The sequence below is a fragment of the Martes martes genome, assembly GCF_963455335.1.
Source record: "Martes martes genome assembly, chromosome: 15".
Taxonomy (NCBI): domain Eukaryota; kingdom Metazoa; phylum Chordata; class Mammalia; order Carnivora; family Mustelidae; genus Martes; species Martes martes.
In genome coordinates, this window is record NC_137903.1 from 62,953,053 (window position 1) to 62,975,212 (window position 22,160).

The 22,160-nt window shown below is 45.1% G+C and overlaps 1 protein-coding gene across 1 annotated transcript in view; it reads left to right on the forward strand.

Moving 5' to 3' along the window:
* Window positions 1-2,215: 2,215 nt before the first annotated feature.
* Window positions 2,216-22,160, forward strand: part of GREM2 (gremlin 2, DAN family BMP antagonist) — a 108,678-nt gene continuing 88,733 nt past the window's right edge. Inside the window, exon 1 of the mRNA XM_080824612.1 lies at window positions 2,216-2,343. The gene's annotated coding sequence lies outside the window, so the exon portion shown is untranslated. The remainder of the gene's footprint in view (window positions 2,344-22,160) is intronic.

Genomic DNA, 22,160 nt, shown 5'->3' on the forward strand with positions numbered 1-22,160 from the left:
CTTCCATGAATGAAGGAAAGAAGGCTTGAATTATCACCTAAAATAAAGTTTAAGATTTATCTGTGACTTTAAGTGATCCATGATTTTATTTTAAGGTCTTTTCAGGAATATAACGTGCAACAGTGATCCCCCCAAATAACAAGCAGAAAACACAACAACCTGCTTGATTTTATCAGTCGTGTCTCTCGTTTTGGAAAGGCAACTCTAAGAAAGAACAAATTATTGGCAGCTTATTAGAACATACCATCATCTGTCCTGGGATACTGTCAAATAACTATTTACCAAGTTGGTCAGATGATTTCAAGAATTGTTAGCTCGTCTGTGCAAAGGCACATGGGAATCCAAATTCCAATATTAACACTTCACTTCCCTTCGGATTGAATATTCTGTATAGAATAGTAATCTCAAAAAGGTAAGAAGGAAAGCAGTTATCCAATCTCCCAGCTCTGCCTGCTGTCTACCTTCATAACACAGGCAACTTTATCCTTCTCTGAGTTTGTTTCTCCACCTGGAAAATCTGGAAAATCTTACCTATGACTCCTTTCTTTCTATGACTGTTGAGACCTTGAGAAGAAATAAGCTTCACACATCCAAAGATTTATGTCAGCGTTTTTTTTTTTTTTTAATTGCTTACTTGAAGAAAGGGAATGGATTCGAGTTGTAAAAGTAATAAGGAGATGCCATTTGGAAGTTGGATTGTTGTTGGCAGAAACCAATGTGGCCAAATGTGGTTTTGTTTTGTATTTCTTTTGTCCATTTCAGCTGGTTTCAGGTTGGCCCATTCCGAAAAATAAGGCTTCTTGGAACATGTCCAAGTAAGAGAAGCAAGCAGGTAGTTTGGTGACAGTGAATTCCAAAGACTAATTTTTGTTTCCTGTGACTTTGCAACAAGATGTGTTAGGAGCTGGGCTGAAACCAGGACATCAAATACGAAACTAGTAGACAGAAGGCATAACATTGGGGGGAAAATTTCAATCAAAAATCAAAATACAGCTCAGTGATTTCAGAAGCAATATTTCTCGTCGAGGAGAACCGTCATTAAAATTTAAATAGGCACAAGTGAAAATGATTTAGGGGTGATGGACGCTAAGGGAGGGTCTGTTTTAGAAAACACAGTGAAGTTTTTTTTTTTTTATGCTTAACTTCCTCCAGTCAGGTTTGTCAGATCTCAGAAGAGAAATTGGTGGGGGGCGGGGGGGCTCATTCTCAGTTGAGTTGAGTTTATCACTCTTGACCTACACAGACTGAAATTTTTAATCCAGGTAACTTTTTCAGCAGAGTCTCACCAGCTTTCTTCAGCCAGTGAATCCCACTAAGTGAGTGTCTTCAGACCATCAGTGGAGACAAGACCCCCAAATTTAACAACAACAACAACAAAATGCAGGAGCACGCAGGCGTCCCCGGAGCCTTCCGATAAAACACACGGAGCCCACGCAGCCCAGGAATTGGTCTGGCGTCATCGTTCCATGATCACTGGATGCTGTAAAGTCTGATTTGCATTAGAAACCTCTGTATTGAATAAACAAAAATAGGGATAGTGACCAAAGCGCTATTTGGAACAGAAAACAAACTCAAGCAGTGAGTGTTTTCCACTGAATTCATTCAAGATTTTATTCGTGGAGCTCTCACTTCGGTTATTGGGCTCAGCTTGCCTTTTAATTTCATTGGCCTCAGTTCTTCAAAACAAAAGGAGCCTGATGCGTGCGTGCGTGTGTGCGCGCGCGGGGGTGTGCGCGCGTGTGTGTGCGCGCGTGTGTGTCCGCACACACACAGGCTTTGCACATTCCTCACATTCAAACCCATCCACAAAGGGGGGAGGAGGACGACCTGAGGGGAGCGAGCGGGTTTTGCGGGTTCGGGCATGCGGGGTTCCCGCACGTAAGCGGGACGGCTCGGGCGGGACGTCCGCTCCCAGCCCGGACCCGCCGACCGCGGGGCTGCGGACCCAGGCGGCAGGAGCGGAGGGGAAACCCCGCGAGCGAGGGCACGGCGCGTGGCGGCGGCGTTTGCGGGTCCGAGCGGAGCCCGGCGGGGGCGGGGGCGCGGCGGGTGTCATTGGCTCGGCGCGCGGAGCCAATAGGAATCCCGGGCCGCGGTCAGGCCCCGGCGCAGCGCCGCGCGGAGGCAGAGGCGAGCCCCGGCCGGTGCACAGCCGCCAGCCGCAGCCCCGCGCGCCCCGCGCCGCCCCCCGCCCGCCCGCGCGCGCCCCCGCATGCGCGTCCGCGGGAGCCCGGCCGCCGGCCCCCGGAGGCGGCAGACGCAGAGCCGGCGCGCAGCCCGCGGGGCGCTCTGTGGCTCGCCGGACCGGGCCCCGAGGGCGAGGCTGCCATCGCGTCACTGCAGGTACGTCGCGGCCGCGGGGCGCGGGCACGGCTCCCCGTTTCTGCCTCCGCCGGGCACTTGGAAGTCGTCGGCGCCTCTGCTTCCTCGGCGGGTCGCCGCGGAGAGCGGCGAGGGCGCGTCCCGGGGCGCCCTGGGGGGTGAAGCGGTTCAGCGCGTTCGGAGGGCGCGGGGTCCGGCCGCGCACTCAGTTATCCGCGCCTGGGACGGGGCCGTCCAACTTGCCCGGCGTCCCTGTCTCCGGAGCCGCGCCAGGCTCTGCGCGCTGTCGGGCTGCCCCGGCGGCTCCGTCGTAGCGGAGACCACGGCGAGGCGGACCGCGTCCGGCTGCGGGAAGGCGGGCTCCGAGCGGTCCCCGCCGCCCTGCCAGGTCGGGACCCTCCCGTGGGGAGCAGGAGCCCGCGCGGACCAGAGCACGGCTCTGAGCCTGAAAGCGCGGCCGGCGTGGGCCGCGCTCGGGGGTGGGAACGGCGCCGTGTCGCTTCGCCGCGGCCGCAGAGAGAAGGGAGGACGGGGTTTCTCGGAGCAACGGTCGGCGACTCCCGCTGTGTACCTGATTGATTTGGGCATTGTCTTCGGAGCTGGAGGTGCATCTGTGTTGTGCACCTCCGGTGGGAAGAATTCCGAGACCTCACGGATCACTACCCGAAAAAGTCGCGAACTGGAACCGTGTCGTAGATGGGATCTTGGGAGGAAATGCGCCTCTGGGGCTTGATTTTATTGGATACTAAAATCCGTAGATGCCTGGCCATGTCCTGGCCTGTCTTTATTCATTTTATTTTGAGACATGAATTTAGTAAAAAAAAAAAAAAATATATATATATATATATATATATCCATGTTTGATTTCAGATTTTGAAGATGGTTATATAACTTTCCTTTTTCCTGTTGATTACTTGTGATTAAATTAGCATTGCTTAATGAGTTCAGTCTTTGCCTTGGAAAAGCCAGTGGGGATTGAATGAAGGCTGAGTTAAAAGATAGTCTTGCTTTGGGCGATCCTCAAACAGCTGGCGTAGAGCCGCCCTGAATCCCCCGAATAAGAGCTTTTCCTGCAGTGAAGGACTCTGGTTCCACGAGAGAACGGCCCTAGAGCAGGTGCAGGGCTGGTAGAGAATGTTCTCTTACTAGAGAACAAGAGAACTTGAACGTGTTCTCTTACTCTTCTCAGTGGATTCTTGGTGGAACAGATTCAAACCCTCCACTGGTAATTCACAGTTCCCCATTCTGTCATGCCTGGATTGTAGGGCACCCCTGATCCAAGACATGTGCCTGCCCGAGGTAGATAAGGAAGATATAAGAAAGGTATTTGTTTTACATATCACAATAGAGAATTTACACTGACCTGTTTTTTTAAATCAAATTAATCTTTGTCATTAAGGAAAACGCATGCTTAGCTCGACCACGGAGTCTTGAAAACTGTTCATACGGTTGCCCAATGCCAAGTTCAAATGATATAACGGGGTATTTTTGAAACCATGTCAAAGAAGAGACATGGCAAGTGAGTATTTTATTTTGCAGAGAGCATTTTGATTTTATATGAGTATTTTTCTCTTTTTACATCACAAAGGAAACTGTCAGGAATTTACCTATTTCAATAAACACTAATTAACTGACCCCACTCAATTCTATTTGCAGTTAAAAGTGTAGTTTTGCGTCACTATTTTTCAATCTGAAAGTATAATATCTGAAATACACAGAGACCCGTTTCCCTCCTGCTATCCAAGCTCCAGAGCAGTTCTGGGCATGTCAGTAAGGACAGTGTAAATGTGAGGCTGAATATGTATACTTACACACACACTTTGTCTGGACTAAGAGCTTTTCAAAGATAAATGTAAACCGTGCTTTGATTACTTATTGTTTCGTGCTATCATTCTTCGCTGGGAGAAGTAATCGAAAGTTCATTCCCTCTGTGTTTTAGGATAGCCGGCTAGAGCTTTAGGTACCATCAAGTTATAAGTTTGGTAAAGTTTAAACAAGGTACTTGCCTTGAAATCTCTTTAAAGTAAACAACTCCTCCTTAGTCCTCTTCTTCTAAAGCAAAGGAATGGAATTAGGCTTCCAGTCTGGGCGCCGAGTTCTTATTGATATGGAGAGGACTGGCTGGCCTGGGTCAAGGACAAACACGGAGAGGCGGCGGAGGCACGGGCACACGAGACATCAGACCAGCCACGTCCTGCCAGCTTGCAAACGCTTTCTCAGTATCAGGGTCCACTAAGTATTTAGGAGAAAGTGGTGAATTAGAGCAACTGCCTGGGCCAAGTATTGGGCTTAAAACAAGTCACACAGAGAGCCAGCAAATAAGACAAATCGTTTCGAAGGGGAAATATACAGTTATAAACTTGGCCTCTGGTGCCATCTACTCCTGTGTTTGCTTAGCTGTTTCTCTTCCTACCCCAGAGTTCTCTTTTCTCTAAATTGGACACACTGACCCAATCATGTGTAGAATGAATTTTGAGCCCACGTCAGGTTAAAGTATGGTCCTCAAGCCCCTAGTCTAAATACAGGTATTTCCCACGGCCACCACTCCTGGGTGGGGATATGTCTTTGACTGGCCATCTCGTCCGTAGGACCCAGCTCACGCGGACCACTGATGTGCAGAGCGGAGTCCCAGAGCCACATGGCCTTAAGAGGGTGACAAACAGGGAGAGGGTCAAAGCACCGAAGAGTGTGAGGGGAGGTGGTATAAAGATTGTCATCCTTAAATAGGAACTCAAAAGTCAAAGGAATAATGAGTGTATTTCCTCAAATAAGCTTCCACTATAAACTTTCAGTGCGATTTCCTGAATATTTTAAACAAACTCTCATGGGTACACATGGACCTTGCACCCAGGTATGGGATGAAAATAAATACATGGGATGTGCTGTTAACACTCACCAGGAGAGGGCAGCGTGCAAACTGTAAAAGTGACGTCTCCTCTTGACCAGGGCTTCTCCAGTCTCCAAAAAAGCTAAACCTGTCCCCCTAAAAGTAGGCACCGTCTTCCCTTTGAAAAGCAGAGTCAAGAGCCCTTAATACAAGATACACCGTTCAGAAAGATTTGTTTCTACTTTTGCCTCCAGAGTTAGAGCCGCCCGGCAATATCAGGAAAACCGCCTATTTAAGAGAGAACTCAACTTCTCTGTCTTTGAATTAGCCTCATTCTTTGAAGCAGTCCAAGTGGTCTTTCTTTTTACTCTGCCAGGAGATGGGTGGGAGAAAGGGAAGTAGAATACAGGGTGGAAAAAAGAGAGAATAGGGTTTTTTTGAATTGGTTCTCGAGGGGAATTTTTTCTGAGCTGCTTTCTCTGTACACCTTGTCATTGTTTCAAGCATGTCTCAAAGGCAGGTTCAGGGCCACAAGGATACATTTTGTAAATTGACAGTCAATAGTGTCTCTAGAATCCTAATGAATTTGGTTTCAAAACAGAAGAGCTAGAATAGCCTTTTTTTTTTTTTTTTTAGTGGTTTCCAGAGTCTAAGACTTGTGCTTAAAAAAAAAAAAAAAAATTCTACATCTACTGCTTAGAATCTCAGAATCTCCGAGATGGTCAGACCTAATCCCTACTACACCTAGTCCAGCCTTTGAAAAACTCAAGGCAAATAAGCCTCGCACTGTTCTTACTTTCATGGATCAACCATATTCTAGGGACAAACTATAAATGTGCACAGAAGAGAGAAATAATCACTCTTACAGCGGGCAACCTGGAGCTGGCAGAGAGAATTCCTGCATGCTTCATCCTAATTTAGCTAGGTTGGGGATTTTAGCTTCAGGAACACCCTTGTCTCTTTGCCGTGATTTGTGCCGTCAAATGCCACACACAGCTTGCTGCTAAATATGAAGGCTGTTTAGAATGCAGCTCAGAAGGGGCTTTAAAAACAAAGTCTGGGAGGCCCAGAAAACAAGCATTCTTGATGAAAAGCTGAGGTTTCTCCTGAAAGAGGAGGAGGCGGAAGGGACCCTGGGCTGGGGATGGGCACACGAGAGTGAGGGAAGCCATGACCTCTGTGTCAAGAAAGGGTAGTGCTGAAGCTTCTGGAAAGCAAATCCTGGGACCCTCAGGATCTGCCCAGCAGGGCTCAGCCTTGAAAGCACTTCTTTCTGGGGCCACTGTACTCTGCTAGGAGGCGTGGTGTCCTTGAATCAAAGCAGGAGGTTTTTTCAAGGACAAAGTAGAGATGTCTAGGTATCTGGGAAGAAAGGGAGGTCACTGTGTGTCTCCCCCATTCTCAGCCAGATTAGCCTCGGCAGCACTCCCACGTACTGTCTGGAATGACGCACTGTCCCAGTGGTGCTGCGGGAGCTTGGGTAAAGGGGGGAACATTTGTCCAGGGTCATCGTAGAACCCAGCACAGTGCGATAATCGTGGAGCGTCAGCAACAAGGGAGGGAGAGGCAAATCCTGGAGGCTCAGAAGCTGCACTGCTGTTCCTCAGTTTTTGATGTAGCACTTCCCAGCTCCTTCAGTCAGAGAAACTCTGGAGTCCGTCTCTTTTTTCTAGATTACTTTGCAATAAAGGAATCCCATGGCTGAAAGGGAAATCTCTTTGAAGGCACTTACCTGTTTGAGAGGCAAAGCGGGGTAAGTAAGATCATAGGCTGCTGGCGGATACAGTAACCCTCAGGAGAAGACACACCTGAGGGTTTGTTCCAGTAAGAAAACATTTCCGGATTGTGAAGGCAAGGGAATTTGAGACAAAGGAAATACAGGACTTAATGAAAAAATTCTCCCCAAAGAGGGTTTTTGAAGGCTGTGACACCAAGAGCACAAATATTCACAAAAATGACTTTCGTGGTATGGATTAGTAGCAGTTCCAAGCTAAAATTCTCCACTCCTATAATTTATTTAAACACCAAAAGAGGGAGAAAAAGAGAACACACTGAGGGGGACACTTGACTAGCTCATGTGAAATGCTAAGCTGACTTGACTTTGCCTAGAACAAATACCATCTGCGTTCACAATTATTCCACCTGGTTCTACAGCTGGGACTCTAAAAGCTGAAGGAGGCTAATCTTATCACCTACGGGAAACTCGCCACCTCGCTCTGCTTTTATGCAATTACAACACACACCCTGGATAATGCATTATATTTTCTAATTATAGTAGCAGTGTTTCAGGCAAGTCGATAGATGTGTGATATTGTACTTACAGTTAATAAAAACCCAGCAGGTCTATAATGAGATTTCATTGCCACCTGCTTTTTCTAGGAATCTAAATTTCATCCAGTTTTCAAGCTATCTTTAATTTTCCCTTACTGATCATTTTACAAATTAAGATTCATCTAACATTTGTTAAGTGCTGAACACGTGCCAGATTACACGTTCCTGCATAATATATAATTTAATCGTTACGTGAACTCTGAGGATTTATCTTCTGCAAGTTTTATTAAGGCATTGATCATAACCAGGACATTTGAAAGCTAAAAACATAACCATTTATGCATAACCAGCATAACCAACATAACCATTCAATAGGTAGCTGTTGAACTTCTTTGAACAGCAGTAACAAAAGCAACAGTAACAAAATGATCTGGTTATTATCGCTAGATGATCCTTTGCACTTTGTTTCCACATACATTGTTGCACTCAATTCCTGGATCAGCCAGTTCCTCACACGTGTGTAAACAACAAGCAAACCTCTTTCTATAGCACCAACTCCTCACTACGTGATTGAAGCTGTGTATGTGGAAATAATCTTGACTGACTGTTCATTGAAGTCTGTGGTCATAGGAGTGTCTGATTTGATAAACAGATGAAAGATAGTCACCCTCAAGCCCACTACTGGAGAGAAAAAATAGGTTGTGTCTATTTTAACCCCTTTGCTGTGGACGTGTTCATTTCTCAGGGCCACATCCTCTAGCCTGCAGAGAGCACCCCTCATTGTTCCTCATTAAATATTTGCAGTAATACAGAAATGTGTAGCTTCAGATATATATATATATCTGTCTCCTAGACTTCAACTTGACCAATAATATGAAAAAAGTACTTAAGATATCTCACTTCTGTGAATTCAGAGAATGTAAACTTTGGAGAAAACAGACAATGGCATCACTGGGTTTCAGAAGGCCAAATGGTATTAAGACCTCTTTGACCTAGAAGAGGGTTATCTGGTTATTATTAAAGCTTATTAAGCTACGAAAATGAGAGGACCAGGCTTGCACCTGTTCCTGTTCTCCACATCGGAAGTGTGGCCTTAAGGAGAGCCTACGATCTCTTGAGCTCACTCTCTAAAAAGAGAAATGGAAGTGGATCATTGTATTTCTTTCCAGCCCTAAACATCAGTTCTACATGCTTCCTTCTGTAATGATAGCTGACATTCCTTGCAGGATGACTATTTTTCAAGTCTTTTATGGGTATCCTCTAAGCTTTATCAAAAGCCTAGTATTCTTGTTATTATCCCCACCTTACAGGTGAGATCACTAAGGCTTAGGGGGATTAAGAGCTTTCAGCAATTAACACAGACAAGCCAATTGTGAACTGGGATTCACCCCCCCCCCCACCTTTCCCATTGTAGGTTGCACCTTCATTCACTTATTTATAGTATGTGGAGAGGAGTCTGTGTGCAAGGTGTTGTGCAAGCTTATGGGGATAATCATGAAGAGCTCAAATAAGTAGGAAAGACAAAGAATATTCTAGCAACTATAAGGGTGTTTGCTGAGTATGGTAATACAGGAGGCTTTGCAAATCTATGGTATTATTTTGCCTTGTTAACAAAACCATTTGACAGTTTAAGTATACTGATTGTAAGAGCTCAACTCTTTTCTTTATATCATTTTGCATAGTTCTCCCCCTCCAAGATAGCCCGGCGTTAGTCTTCCTTGGATAATTATTTTTGTCATATGTTTACATCTTTCACTAAATTTTAAATTTCCCTTGAGGACAGAAGCCATTTCTTATTCATCTTTTGGTTCCCCAGCAAAGAGTTGATGCTTAATGAATTTTACCTCTGCTGATCTCCCGCTATGTCTAATTTATGGCTAGCAGCAGAGACTCCTGTTTATCTGCCAAAAGGTGCAGTCTTCAAAAGCTTTAAATAGGGGCGCCTGGGTGGCTCAGTGGGTTAAGCCTCTGCCTTCGGCTCAGGTCATGATCTCAGGGTCCTGGGATTGAGCCCCACGTTGGGGAGCCTGCTTCCCTCTCTGTCTGCCTCTCTGCCTACTTGTGATCTCTGTCAAATAAATAAATAACATCTTTTTTTTTTTTTAAAGGCTTTAAATACACACATTCGGTGTAGGCTAAACAAATGATAAACTCAGTCATTCATGTGGGAGAAAAAAAACTTTCTTTTTTCCTTTTTCCTTTGTGTTACTGACCCCTTGTGTAACACATTCGCGTTTAAAATGATCATTTCAGTAGGAAAATCAAACCGTCATTAAAAGTCAATTAATCCTCTTTTTAAACAACGTACTGCTTTGACTTTAAAATACTTAATCAACCATTTTGACACATTTTTCTTCCCCAAGTGAGAGATCACTTCATCATTAGAGGGTGCCAAGGTGTCCCTCCAAGTTAATCCTTCCTTCCTTTGGGGTTGTGTGGGCTGGTCATAACACACTGGAATGCTTGCTAACTTTCCCGGCGCTGTGCTTTCATTTGGAAATTAACAAACTAGCTCATGCAGAGAAAGTGATAAGGTTATTAAAGATTCTGGAAACAGTGTCGGGTTTGAATTGGAAGGCTTAATTTAGGAGAAGCAGGAGAGTTCAAGAGGACCAATTTGCTGTGTGTGGTTGCAAAAAGCAGATTTTTTAAAATCTCTGTGAATTCTTCACAGAGAATTCTTTCTCCGTGGGGTTAGTCTGTGACAATTCTGGGGTAATCTATGGCAATTCAGGGGAGTCTATGAATTTGGGTGGTAAAAAATGGCATCTTTGTCTCTACTGCCCTGAAACCAAAATTTCCCATCCCCTTTAGTTCTGAACGTGAGCAGCATTCCCCAGCAGTATTAGCAGAACCATCGCCTTGTCACTAATAGAAATCAGAGCTATTTTCATACTACACCACAGTCGATACAAATGTTTCAAAATATCACTTACACATACCACTACTTCAAAATTATGGTACTTGTGATACCTACTTCTAGATCTTACTATTAACATGTAAGGAAGACCACATAAATCTATATCACATTTTTAAAAAATATGTTAGTATATATACATATTTGTATATTTATACACACATATTTTTATATATACACACGTGTGTGTGTATGTGTGTGTGTGTATATACACATACATAGTTCCCTATTAAGAGTATACATTTCCGGGGGAGCCTGGGTGGCTCAGTTGGTTGAGGGTCTGACGCTTGATTTCAGCTCAGGCGACGATCTCAGGGTCACGCGAGCCAGCCCCGCGTGGAGCCTGCTTACGATTCTCTTTCTCCTTCTCCCTCTGCCCCTCCCTGCTCACTCTCTCTCTTTCTCTCTCTCTCTCAAAAAAGTGAGTGTACACTTCTGACCTTAGAAACATTATCCTGAAAAGGAGCTTCACTAGACCCCAAAGGAAGTCCGTGGGGGAAAACATCTAAAACACCTCAGTCTAGAGGGTGGTAAATTTGGCTTCGTAGATGGCAAACTTTCTGTCAGCTAAAGTTGCCCCATATGGAACAGGCCACCCTGGGAGCCCAGGAAGCTTGTGCTGGTGCGGGGCGGGGCGGCGGTGGGGATGGATCTCAGTTGAGGGGAGTCATACATCAGATACGGGGCTGGGCGTGATGCCACCACCCACCACTGAGGCTACGTGGTCGAGACCAAGAGACAAAGAAAAGTCCATTGCTTTCCTCAGTGTCGGTTTGCGAGGGTCCGAGCCAGCCGGCTTCTATAAGGAGGAAGAGACAAGAGTCCTTCAAAGGTGCACACCTTGCCACCTATCTTGGTGTTTATTTCTAGGTTAGTCTCAAACATCAGTAAGTACTTGTGAATTGGGTGGCTGAGGGCCACCTTTACCCATCAGGTCTGGCTAGTGTCCTGAAACGTCAGAGACTCGTCGCTTGGGGTTCCTAGGTACCAACCCCAGGCTGGATTGCAACTGTCTTTCCATTTCTGGCCTCCCCTCCTGTGCTGTGAGATATCTCAGGGGCCACGCTTTGGCGTCTTGATGTCTCCAATCCAAGAGACTTCATGTTTGGCAAACGAATCGGTAGGCGCCCCTGCAGAGGTCGCTGTTGTTGCAGATCCAGTGGTAACATTTTTTAAAAATAAATTAAGGAAGAAAATATGAGAAAGAATACTTCTGATTTTACTCGATGTAAGTATCATCATGGGATGGGCTCTCGGAGAGCATAGTTCTGGACCACTGAGTAGCCAAGTAAAGACCTCAGAGAAGAATTCTGTTCATGGCGAAACGAGCAAATTCTCTTCTATTCAACTCAATGGAAATGTTGATAGCAAAGACCTTTCAGGGTGGCTGGGGCCTTGGTGGTCTCTGATATCTTTTGGGGAGGTAAAGCATTTTATTTGGAACTTGGTTAAACTGAGGAGGAGAGAAGTTCTCCTTCACAGGGATGCCAAGGTGTTCCTACACGTGCAGAGCTCATTCTTCCAATGTCACGGACTGTGGGAAGGTTGGGCTCATGCTGAAGGCAGAGTTGGGAGGGGACAGTAAGGACTTACCATGCAACTACTGTGCATTTTAGGTATTTGAACATAGAATTCGTCATCGAGTTTTTATAAAAACTTTTTGCAGTCAGTGCTGCTGTCCACATTTCACCGACAAAGAACTGAAGTTTATTGAGCTTCAGTAAATTTTCTAACTTCACCCAGCCGCTCAGTGGCTCCGTACGCATCATTCTGAGAGCTTAAGAACTCCGAAGGCAAGTCACTGCGTTTTCAGTACAACAAAGCTTGAAAGCATTGCCTTTCTCTTCTATAATGTTGGTTCTGTTGCCTCACAGTGATGCAGGGTTCACACTAGAGACAGAGATAAGAGTCTAGGTACATTGTGTTGGGAGGATATGAAACAGAGAGGAAGTGGGCACTTCTAGTTTAAAGCATGAACTTTGGAGTTGGATAAACCTGGCTCCGTTCCTATCTGAGGGCACTGTTTCTTAGAAGCAGTAATCCTCATCTAAAATCTCATAGTACGGTTTTAGGAATTATATGAAATAATGGTTTCGTCCCAGGCACAAAATGCGGTTCTTGTTATTATCTGTGTATTTATTTAGCAGCCTTTTGATATTAGTGGGTGAGGGGCAAAAAGCAAAGGTCTCCAGAATGGATATCTGTGAATATTTAGTAAAAGAACAGTGCATTGCTGTGAATGCCTTGGAATTGGGAGTTCGAATCCAATTTTATGAACTGAGACAAGTAAAACATTTGAGTCTGAAGTTTATCTTTTAAATGTAATAATTATTTAGAAGAGTTCACTAAACACTCTCCCTGGAACCATTGATTCTTTTGACAAATATTTACGGATCCAGAGCTGGAAATAGCAGAATATCAAAAGACGGGTGGTATTTTCAAGGAGCTTATAGCCAACGGGGAAGATAAAACATATGTGTCAATAATGAGGACACCAGATTAAAACTGGATAAAATTGGTAAAGAGGCAGACGAACGAGGGGACAAAGGCATTGGAGGAGTGAGAAGTTATTTCCGTTGAAGAATTTTCGATGCGCCAGTAAGGCCTGGACAAATCATGCCATGTGCCACTTTGAATTATTTCCTGCCTGTTTTCTCCAGCCTATGACCTGTGTTCTGTATCACTGTCTTCTGACTCCTTGAGTTTTAGAGATACAAAGTAGCGATTTATTTAATCTGCTCATTTTCCACAGAAGGAACTGATAGCTCAGAAAGCTGTGTGCCTTGTAAGACGGCTGACTAGTTATTTTGTAGAACTAGAAGTGGAACCAGGTTCCCTATCTCCCAATCTATTCCTCTTCCTACCACACCATGCCCCCCAGTGGGCCTCCACCCAGAAGCGAAGCCTAAATCAACAGCACACAAAGTGCTGCAGGAAGTTTCACAAAGGTCCAAGGTGCAGGCTGCAGGTTGTGTGCCCGAGCGGGGCAGAGACCATTTTGCTTTGGGGACAGTAGAAGGATTTTGTATAAATGCCATGTAGTCTGTTGTTGTTTAATTTGGATGAACTTTTCTCCTGCTCTCTGCAATACCAGATAATCCTAGAGCTTGAACTCCCCAAGGCTGAGGTCCATTGAAATAGTCCCAGTCATTTTTAGAAGTCCGGCAGTGCCTTTGAATCTCGTCATGAACAAATGGAAAATGGAATGAAGTGCTAAGAGGAGTAAAGTCACTTTGCATTCTCCTTCCCAGGTCGCCAAGTGTCATCGTGCTTTTCGGCTTACTAAAATAATAACAATGACTTTCCCTGTCCTCTGTTTGGACCGAGGATGGATCTTTTTTTGTGATCTATGGAGTCAGGTTTTTCCACATCCCCAGCAACCAGTGTTTTCTCTAGTTCAGATTCCCTAGTTAGACAGGTTTACTTGGTCATACTTAGAATGACTTTAACCAAGAAATGCAGCCTCTGGACGGGATTTGGGAAAAGAAAAGAGCTGGTGTCACAGTCCATCCAGAATTTTCCCCCTCCTGTTGGTCAGAGGCAGGGTGCTCTCTGGAGGAAAACTTTCTACCCTTCCTCAGCCAGGTCATTTGGCTCAGCGCTCCTTCTCCCTCCTCGCTCCTTTTATTTCTGGAAACAGACATGCGCAGAACCAGACAGCCGCCTGGGACAGGCCGCCCAGTAAATAGTGGGCACCTCCCTCCTGTGTAGCTGTTCCTACCCATGGTGCCCCTAGATGACTCTGAGGGTCAGCAAGAGATCGATTTCTCTCTGTGGGAGAAGAACTGTCCCTTACACAGCCAGGAAGATGTTTTAACTCCAAGAGAGAAAGCAGCAGGAGGCCGGGCATAGACCAAGCAGGGTATATCCGAGGCTGGAAAGCCGTCCTCCCTGGTTACTTCATTCATGACTGCTGCCCTACTCCAGCTGAGTTTACATGCCATTGACCTCAAGTAATTGGGCTGGGGAAGATGAAACAACTAACTCTTCATGAAACTTCTTTTTATCCAAATTTGGAGCAAAACTCGTGAACTCTGTTCTTGGGGTTGAATGAGACAACATTGCTGAAGGCTTGTGTCTGAACAGGCACCATATGGATTTGTGCAAAGGGAAGCAAATAATCCTCAGTTGTAAAAATATCTCTGGTCTTCCTAAGGGTGATAGGCACCCACATGTTTCTGTCAGGTGGTTTTGCTATAAACAATTATTCTTGGACTAATAGGAAAATTTCCTTTTATAGCGATTGTACGTTTTCCCAGATTATCAATGTAGCATGCAAAATCCCACAACTTTAGAAACCCCAAAGATCAAAGGCAGAGAGGCCAGTGAAGTCGTTAGACTCACCACCCACCAGAACAATAGTTTGGCTACCAGAAAGCCCCTTTACTGACAACAAGAAAGTGTGCTCTCACAATTGCCAAACTGCACTGTGAAAACTGATATGCGTCCCTAATTCCTGCATTCGATATTCCTGTTGCTTCTCGATGGCAGTAAAACTCAGATTGTCTCCGTATGATTAAAACATTGGCCAACTGAGGTTTGGGGCCGTTCGGTCAATATTAACTGCTGCGGTGTTGAACTGATTTTCTGTTTCAAGCGACAGCCAAGACTATCAAATAAACCCAAAAGTATTTATTAGGGCGGCTTCTGAATATATAGGCTGTGGCTCATGACACAGACTCAATAATCTCATTAAAGGAGGGGAAGAGATTTTTTTCCCATCTGTGTAAACCCCCTCGGTAGCTGGCCTGTGGTGTAGGTGCACTGGAAATGTCTTTGGAATGCATGAGAAAAACGAGTAACTTAGAGCATATGGATTCTAAAGTAAGGACCTGTAGCTGTTTAAATATAAAAAAGAAGTCACAGATAATGTTAACAAATTGACCATCCGTGCAGCAGTTTAGCCCTGTTTTGTCAGGGTTCCGATTTATATACAATCACACATTCCTGAGTGTTTACAGTGTGGCGGGCTCTCGGAATATAAAGAAGGACGACGATCCGGTCCTGCCCTCCAGCAGCTCCCCGTCCACCTGGGGAGACAAGCACTAGACAGGTAACAGATAACGGCAACAATGGCAACGTGGCTCGCTAGTTCTGCTTTGTAGAGACCGTAAAGCACACATCACACTGGAGGAGACCGTGACCGTGACCGTGAGCCCATTACGCAAAGCAGTTCACAGCCCGCACACATCATCTCTTCCACGGTTTCATTTCTTGGTTTTTTGGTTTTGTGGTTTTTTGTTTTTGTTTCCGTCCTTGTGACAGGACAATAGACCTGCTGCGCAACCTTTTCCTGGTCCCTTGGACTACTAGTAAAATGCACACAGTCTGCGGCATCCACAATGTCCTGTTGGCTCGCCTGCCTGTGGCTTAGGAGGCTCCTCCGTCCGGGCACTCGGAACACTCTGGCTTCTGGGTTTTGCTGCACACCAGAGACAGTGGTCTCATTCCTGGCTTTTTCCAAAAGGATCATAGCCACGATCATAAAAAAGGATTACTGGAATCCCAGCAAGTCACATTCAGGTGTAGCTCTTTGGAAAAACATGAACTGAAGAAAGCAGTGTGCCTCGGTAGAGCAGTAACACTCCTTGTTTCTGTTTTCCAATCTGGCGTTGGCTGGGTTTTAGCTCATGACAAAGAATGGCACAGCAGGCTGGTCGTTTCCAGACTTTATTGACTTGTGTGCGGGCCAGATGCAGGATGGAGAAGTGAATATCAGAAGGTCAGACCCTTTTCGTTTTTCTTTTTTCTCCCCCCCTCTCTCCCGAGGTGCACACAGGGAGATAACCAAATGTTTGTTTTTCTGTCAGAGCATAAGTTTGGGTACTTCTACGTGACTGGAGGCAGCTGAACGAGAATCCTGTTTCATAACAGGGGCTCACGTGGAGTGATCTAGACGGCTCTCCACAGCCCAAATGACATTAAACATGAATTCAGTCACCTTGTTTTATCGGGGGGGGGGGGTGGTGCACACAAATGACGGTGGTAAATAGTAATGGGGGACAAAAAAGGTCAAGGCATTTCCTGTAGTTTTGCATTTCCTTAGCTGCCCCTGGAAAAATATAATGGATTTCAAACATTGACTAAGTTTCCCTTACATAAGAGATATTATATAAAATGATTGATTCAATTCAGGATTCCACCTCATGTTTAAACAAGGAAAGTTATCCATGTCCCAAAGGAATTCAGAAATGCCAATGATTCACTAATAATGACAAGAAAAATAATTTCTGTCATTCGGTGAGCCCATCCATAGTAGAATAATCTAATTATAACTGTTACTAGAGAAGGCCACACCTCATTTAGAACTTACCATATTCCAAGGACTGGAGTCAGCCTTTTTACATGCATTTAAGCCCGAATAACAGTCCCGAGAAAAGCACTGTTATCTCTGTTCTCCAGAACTCTGAAAGTCGAGTTTATTTCCCCTTGAGGGAAAGTTAGGCCCCCAGTCTATCTACCTCCAAAGCTCTAACTCCTAACCCTCATGCAAGATTTCGACCTTCACATATTATTAGGTATTTTACAAAGACGATCCTTTTAATTTTCAAAGCAACCTTAGAGTCAAGTCTTATTATTATTCCTTTCATACACATGGAGACCCAGAGCCCCAATGCCAACAGCAAAGAGCCAGAATTCAGACCCAACTAGGCCTGACTCCAAAGCCCTTGCTTTCCATCGACTCAGTATGCTCCCTCCAGATGTGTTCCAGGACGCTCTCCTCGTCCGCGGGTTGCCTTTCTTCCCAGTGGGTTTTCTGATGCCTGAAATTCCCTTAATAGGAAATAACACCTTTCATTCCACAATTTGGAAGCTGACTTGGAAAGAAAAACACTGCTGGAGTATTTGAAGATTGACCAAAGAGCTCTGGGTTGCCAAGGCCAGTATACAGGTGCACGGGGGGCGGGGGGGGGGGGGGAAGGACGAAGGAAAAAGGGTATGCGGGGAGGGTCTGAGGGCATGACACTGAGAGGACAAAATAAATTAAGAAAAGGAGCCTGAGGATTAATGAGGAAAGCAACTACTTCACCGTTTTTCTAAGGGCTAGGTCAGGGAACCGCACTGCTTAGTATTAAACAAACAAACAAACAAATAGAAAACTCTGAAATAGGTTTTCTTTTTTTAATTTCACTGTAGCATTCCCTGAAAATACTATTCACAAGTAGATATGAGACCAAAGAGCACATATACCCTTAACTTGGGTTTTTCTCGGATCTTGCTCTTATATCTTGTTTTTGGTTTTTTATTAAATTCTCTAAAGTTCTACTCACATAGGGTTATCCCACCTCTAATCCTAAATGGCAGAAAAAATTTCTCGTCCAGTATTCCTATCTTCCTAGACTCATATCCAAAATTCTACCCTATTTTATTCCTCCCAAAAGGAAAATAATGTCCCAATTTTTATCCATTCTTTTATCAGCTCTTTATTGAACATTTTCTCTGTATGAAGGACTTCAACCCCAGACAGCAACTGACTGACTGCTCCCCATGTCAGAAGTCCCATGTGGGGACACCTGGGTGGCTCAGCCAGTTAAGCATCTGCCTTCGGCTCAGGTCAGGATCCCGGGGTCCTGAGACTTGAGCCCCACGTCGGGATCCCTTGCTCAGCAGGGGAGTCTGCTTCTCCCTCTTCCTCTCCCTCTGCCCCTGCTCGTGTACTCTCTCGCTCACTCTCTCAAATAAATAAATAAAATCTTTAAAAGAAAGTAGCTGTGTTTTTCACAGCAAGGAGCTTAATTTCTGGCCATAAAACTGATGAGATACCTCTCAAAACTAGGGTGACCATAACATTTATTGTCTAAACCAGATACTTCCCAGAGGGTGCTATTAATAATCCTGCTGGGACAACAGGCACAAGGCAGGCCACAGCAGGGCAAACAAGGGCATGAAGAGCAGTGGTCTGGCCCCTCGCGTGACGTAACCCCATCAAGAGAGCACAGTCCTGGGAGACCACATATGACACTGAAAGCAATCACGTATATTCATCAACGAGCACGAAGAACCCTCCATGTGCTAAGGCGGGGCTTGCCACTATTAAGGATTCACTGATGAACCTCACAGTCTAGTGACAAAAGACTCGTACACGACTTGAGTGTGTCACAGTAGCCGCGCTAACCAACATGCACCGAGAACGGTCCACGTGACCTACGATGGACTTTTTGTTCGTTATCTCACATACTCCATACTCCGTCCCATGAACGGAGTGGTATTTATGCTGGGTTTTCCAATCGGGACGCTGAGACCCAGCGGGGACGGCCTATCCAAGGTCTGTCGCACACAGCTGGTGGACGCGGGGTTCAGGCCTCGATGTGTGCAGGTTCCAGGCCTGGGCTCGCAGCCGCCGTGCTTTGCCACTTCCCTGTGGAGGATGCTGAGACACGTCACCGTGGAGACAGGAGCCGAGTGACCCTGGAGCACAAAAAAGGCTCCCACCACGTCCTGGGAGGCATGTGGACCACTCAAGGAGGAGAATGTCACAGAGGAAGTAGCATTTGAGATGGGCCTTGATGAAAACCGAGAATTCCATCAGGATGCGAAGGAGTGGGATGGAGACACTCCAGGCATAGGTCCAGGGGAGTAAATTTCTCCCCAAAGCACCAGGTATAAAGAGCAGGGACAGAACCTGGGTCTTCAAAGTGCTTGTCTCTGCAGTGGAGAGGAGGAGAGGGCCTAAACGTGGCAGAAGTTTGAAGGCATGTAAGCCTATGATTGTAGGCAGAGTTGTGCTTTAGGATCAAGATCCCTGTTAGGGCCAGAGCTGGCTACAGAACCCTGTTCCCCATTCTGCCCTAAGCCCTTCCTTTCACTTGACAAATTGACTCCAAAACTTTTTTTTTTTTAAAGATTTTACTTTTTTATTTGGCAGAGAGAGACAGAGCGAGAGAAGGAACACAAGCAGGGGGAGTAGGAGAGGGAGAAGCAGGCTTCCCTCCAAGCAGAGAGCCCAATGCGGGCCTGGATCCCAGGACCCCGGGATCATGACCTGAACTGAAGGCAGACGCTTAATGACTGAGCCACCCAGGCGCCCCTTGACTCCAGATCTAATGCTGTTGCTAGAAAGTAGTTTCCATCACATTTCAGAATTCTGAGAGACTCCCTGTTATGCATTAAATCAAGGAATAAATCAAGAATAGAAAGACTTCAAGGAACCCTATTTGTCAGGTGACATCCAGTGTTGGAGAGCCACCAATGTGAGTTTTGAAAATAATTAAAATGTGCCATTTTAATGGCCATTTTTTTTAGTTTAAATATTTCTTTCCTTATGGACATATGTCCAAAAAGTGGCGTTTATTTTCCTGTGCTATTCAATGTGATGTACGAAAGGTGATGAAACTCTCTTTTGTAAAACTGCTGTCATCCTAGAGAACATCTGTTGTCCTCTAGGCCCTCATTTTGTATTAAGATCCACATTTATTTATATTAATTTAATAAGCAGCTATAGAGTCGGGGAGGGGCAAAGGGAGCGGGAGAGGAGAAGCAGACTCCCCACTGAGCAGGTAACCCACATGGGGCTCAATCCTAGGACCCCAAGATCATGACCTGAGCTGAGACCAGGCGTCAAACACTTAACTTAAGACTGAGCCACACAGACACCCCGATGCTAAGGTTTCTTACTCCTTACGCTTCACCGTGGTGAATTTGCTTTATTAGCAACAGCAAACCAAACAACAGAACTTATGACGGTTAAGTATGAAATGGAAGTACCCAAGCTCGTGGGGGAAGACAGTACAGGTACAGGATGGTTTTTTAAAAACTGTTGGCGATTTTGTGCATGACTTTTGTGCCACCCGTTTTTGTTACCCAAAGGTCATTTTGACTGGGTTTCCAGGCCTTGACCGTGTTCAGAGGTGTCAGATGTGTTTAGGGAATGAGGAGCCACTTTAATAGTACGGCTCTAGGAAACACAAGCTTGTAACTTCCATTTAGAACCATGGATGCTGACCTTCAGCACAACCTTGGACGGTTCATATAAGTATGTTCTTTGGGCTCTTGTGACATTGAAGTGGTGAGAAAGAGTTGTATTATGTTCATGGAACTAAGGCAAGAAATCGTATGTTTGGAGAGGAAGACATTCCACGTGATGAACGAGGGTAGAGCTTCCTTCCAAATACCCACAAGGCCACTGTATCATGGTCTCTCATGGTGCCCATTAGCACAGTTAAAATACTTTGAAAACTAATAATCTCTTTCCATGTGAACTCGGTTTAGGAACAAACAGTGTCTTATAGTTCTGATTGAATTTCACCCTAGAAATCATAGGACGTGTTAATTAGTATTCTTTTACTCACCTTCCAGGTGAAATTTAATTTTAGAAGTAGTCTCAAATCAGTCCTACCAACCTTTACCCATTGATTTTTTTAGTTTGATGCATTTTGTCTTCCAAAGCCAGGAAGGAGTGTCTCTCAGCTGTAACCTCGGTGTTTATAATTCTTCCAGTTGTAGCCTGGAGTAGAGGCTCCAATCACAGATTTTTATATCCTTGAAACAAGACTGTAAAATTTTATAGCCAATTGTAGGACCATGGTCTGAAAAACCTATTCAGACATTTCAAATATGAACTTCATCATACGGTAGAATTAAGAGTCATTTATTTTCTATCAAAAGCATCATAAACAGCTCCATACCTCGTAGTAAATCAGGAAACCAGATTGCCAGGGAAGGTACTGGGCCTACTAGTTTGGCTGCTGGAGTGGTTTCAAAAGCTGCTGGATGACCTCCAAAGGCCCCTTCCACTTCAAAAAACTCCCTTTCTTTTCAGCAAGTCATGACTTATGACCGGGTCTTGGGCAACTCAATCCATGGCCATCTGCAAAAAAGCAATCCATTTCCAGATCATTAGGAAAATTACCAAGCCTAGCACTTAGTTGAAACAACGGCCAGAAAATGCTGGAGGTGGGAAATGAGGGGAAGAAGGAACAAATGTACTGGAAGGAAATTCCACCTAGAAAAGATGCTTTGGCGAACACGAGTAAGGACGGCCAAAGTTGTAAGATATTCTACACACTTGAACCAGCATGTTCCATAGCCCTCAATACAGACCTCCATAATCAGAGGCTGAGCACCTGATTTAGGTATATCTCTAAGCAATGGAATGTCTTTCCAGTTTTCTAACAACGTGAATCCTACTTCATTGAGTTTATTCATTCAACAAACTTTTCTTCGCTTCTTGTATATATGTTGGTCACTCTGCCACACCCTGGCGATATCCTGAAGACCATGACTGCATGATCCATACCTTCATGAGCCATTACAGTGGCAGAGGGTGAAAAATTAAACAAATCATAAATAATTTTGCTAACTTCTCTGTAGAAAATAGCATGAATGTTGTTTTAGATTGAGTGGACAAGGGGAATTTCTTGGAGAAAATGTCAGTTAAGAAGCCAGTGGGGGGCGCCTGGGTGGCTCAGTGGGTTGAATCAGCTTCTGCCTTCAGCTCAGGTCATGATCTCAGGGTCCTGGGATCAAGCCCCGCACCGGGTTCTCCGCTCAGCAGGGAGCCTACCTCCCCGTCTCTCTCTGCCTGCCTCTCTGCCTACTTGTGATCTCTGTCTCTGTCAAATAAATAAATAAAATCTTAAAAAAAAAAAAAAAGCCAGTGGGGGATTGGAGGAAGGGGGTCAGAAGGTACGAACTTCCAGATACGGGACAAGTAAGGGCTGGGGATGTGGTGTAGAAAGTGGTGGCTACTACTAACACTGCTGCATGATATGTGGGAAAATTGTGAAGAGAGCAGCAGATCCCAAGAGTTATCACAAGGATATAAATTTTTCTTTCCTTTTTTCCCTCCTCTTGTATCTACATGAGTTGATGGATGCTCACTAA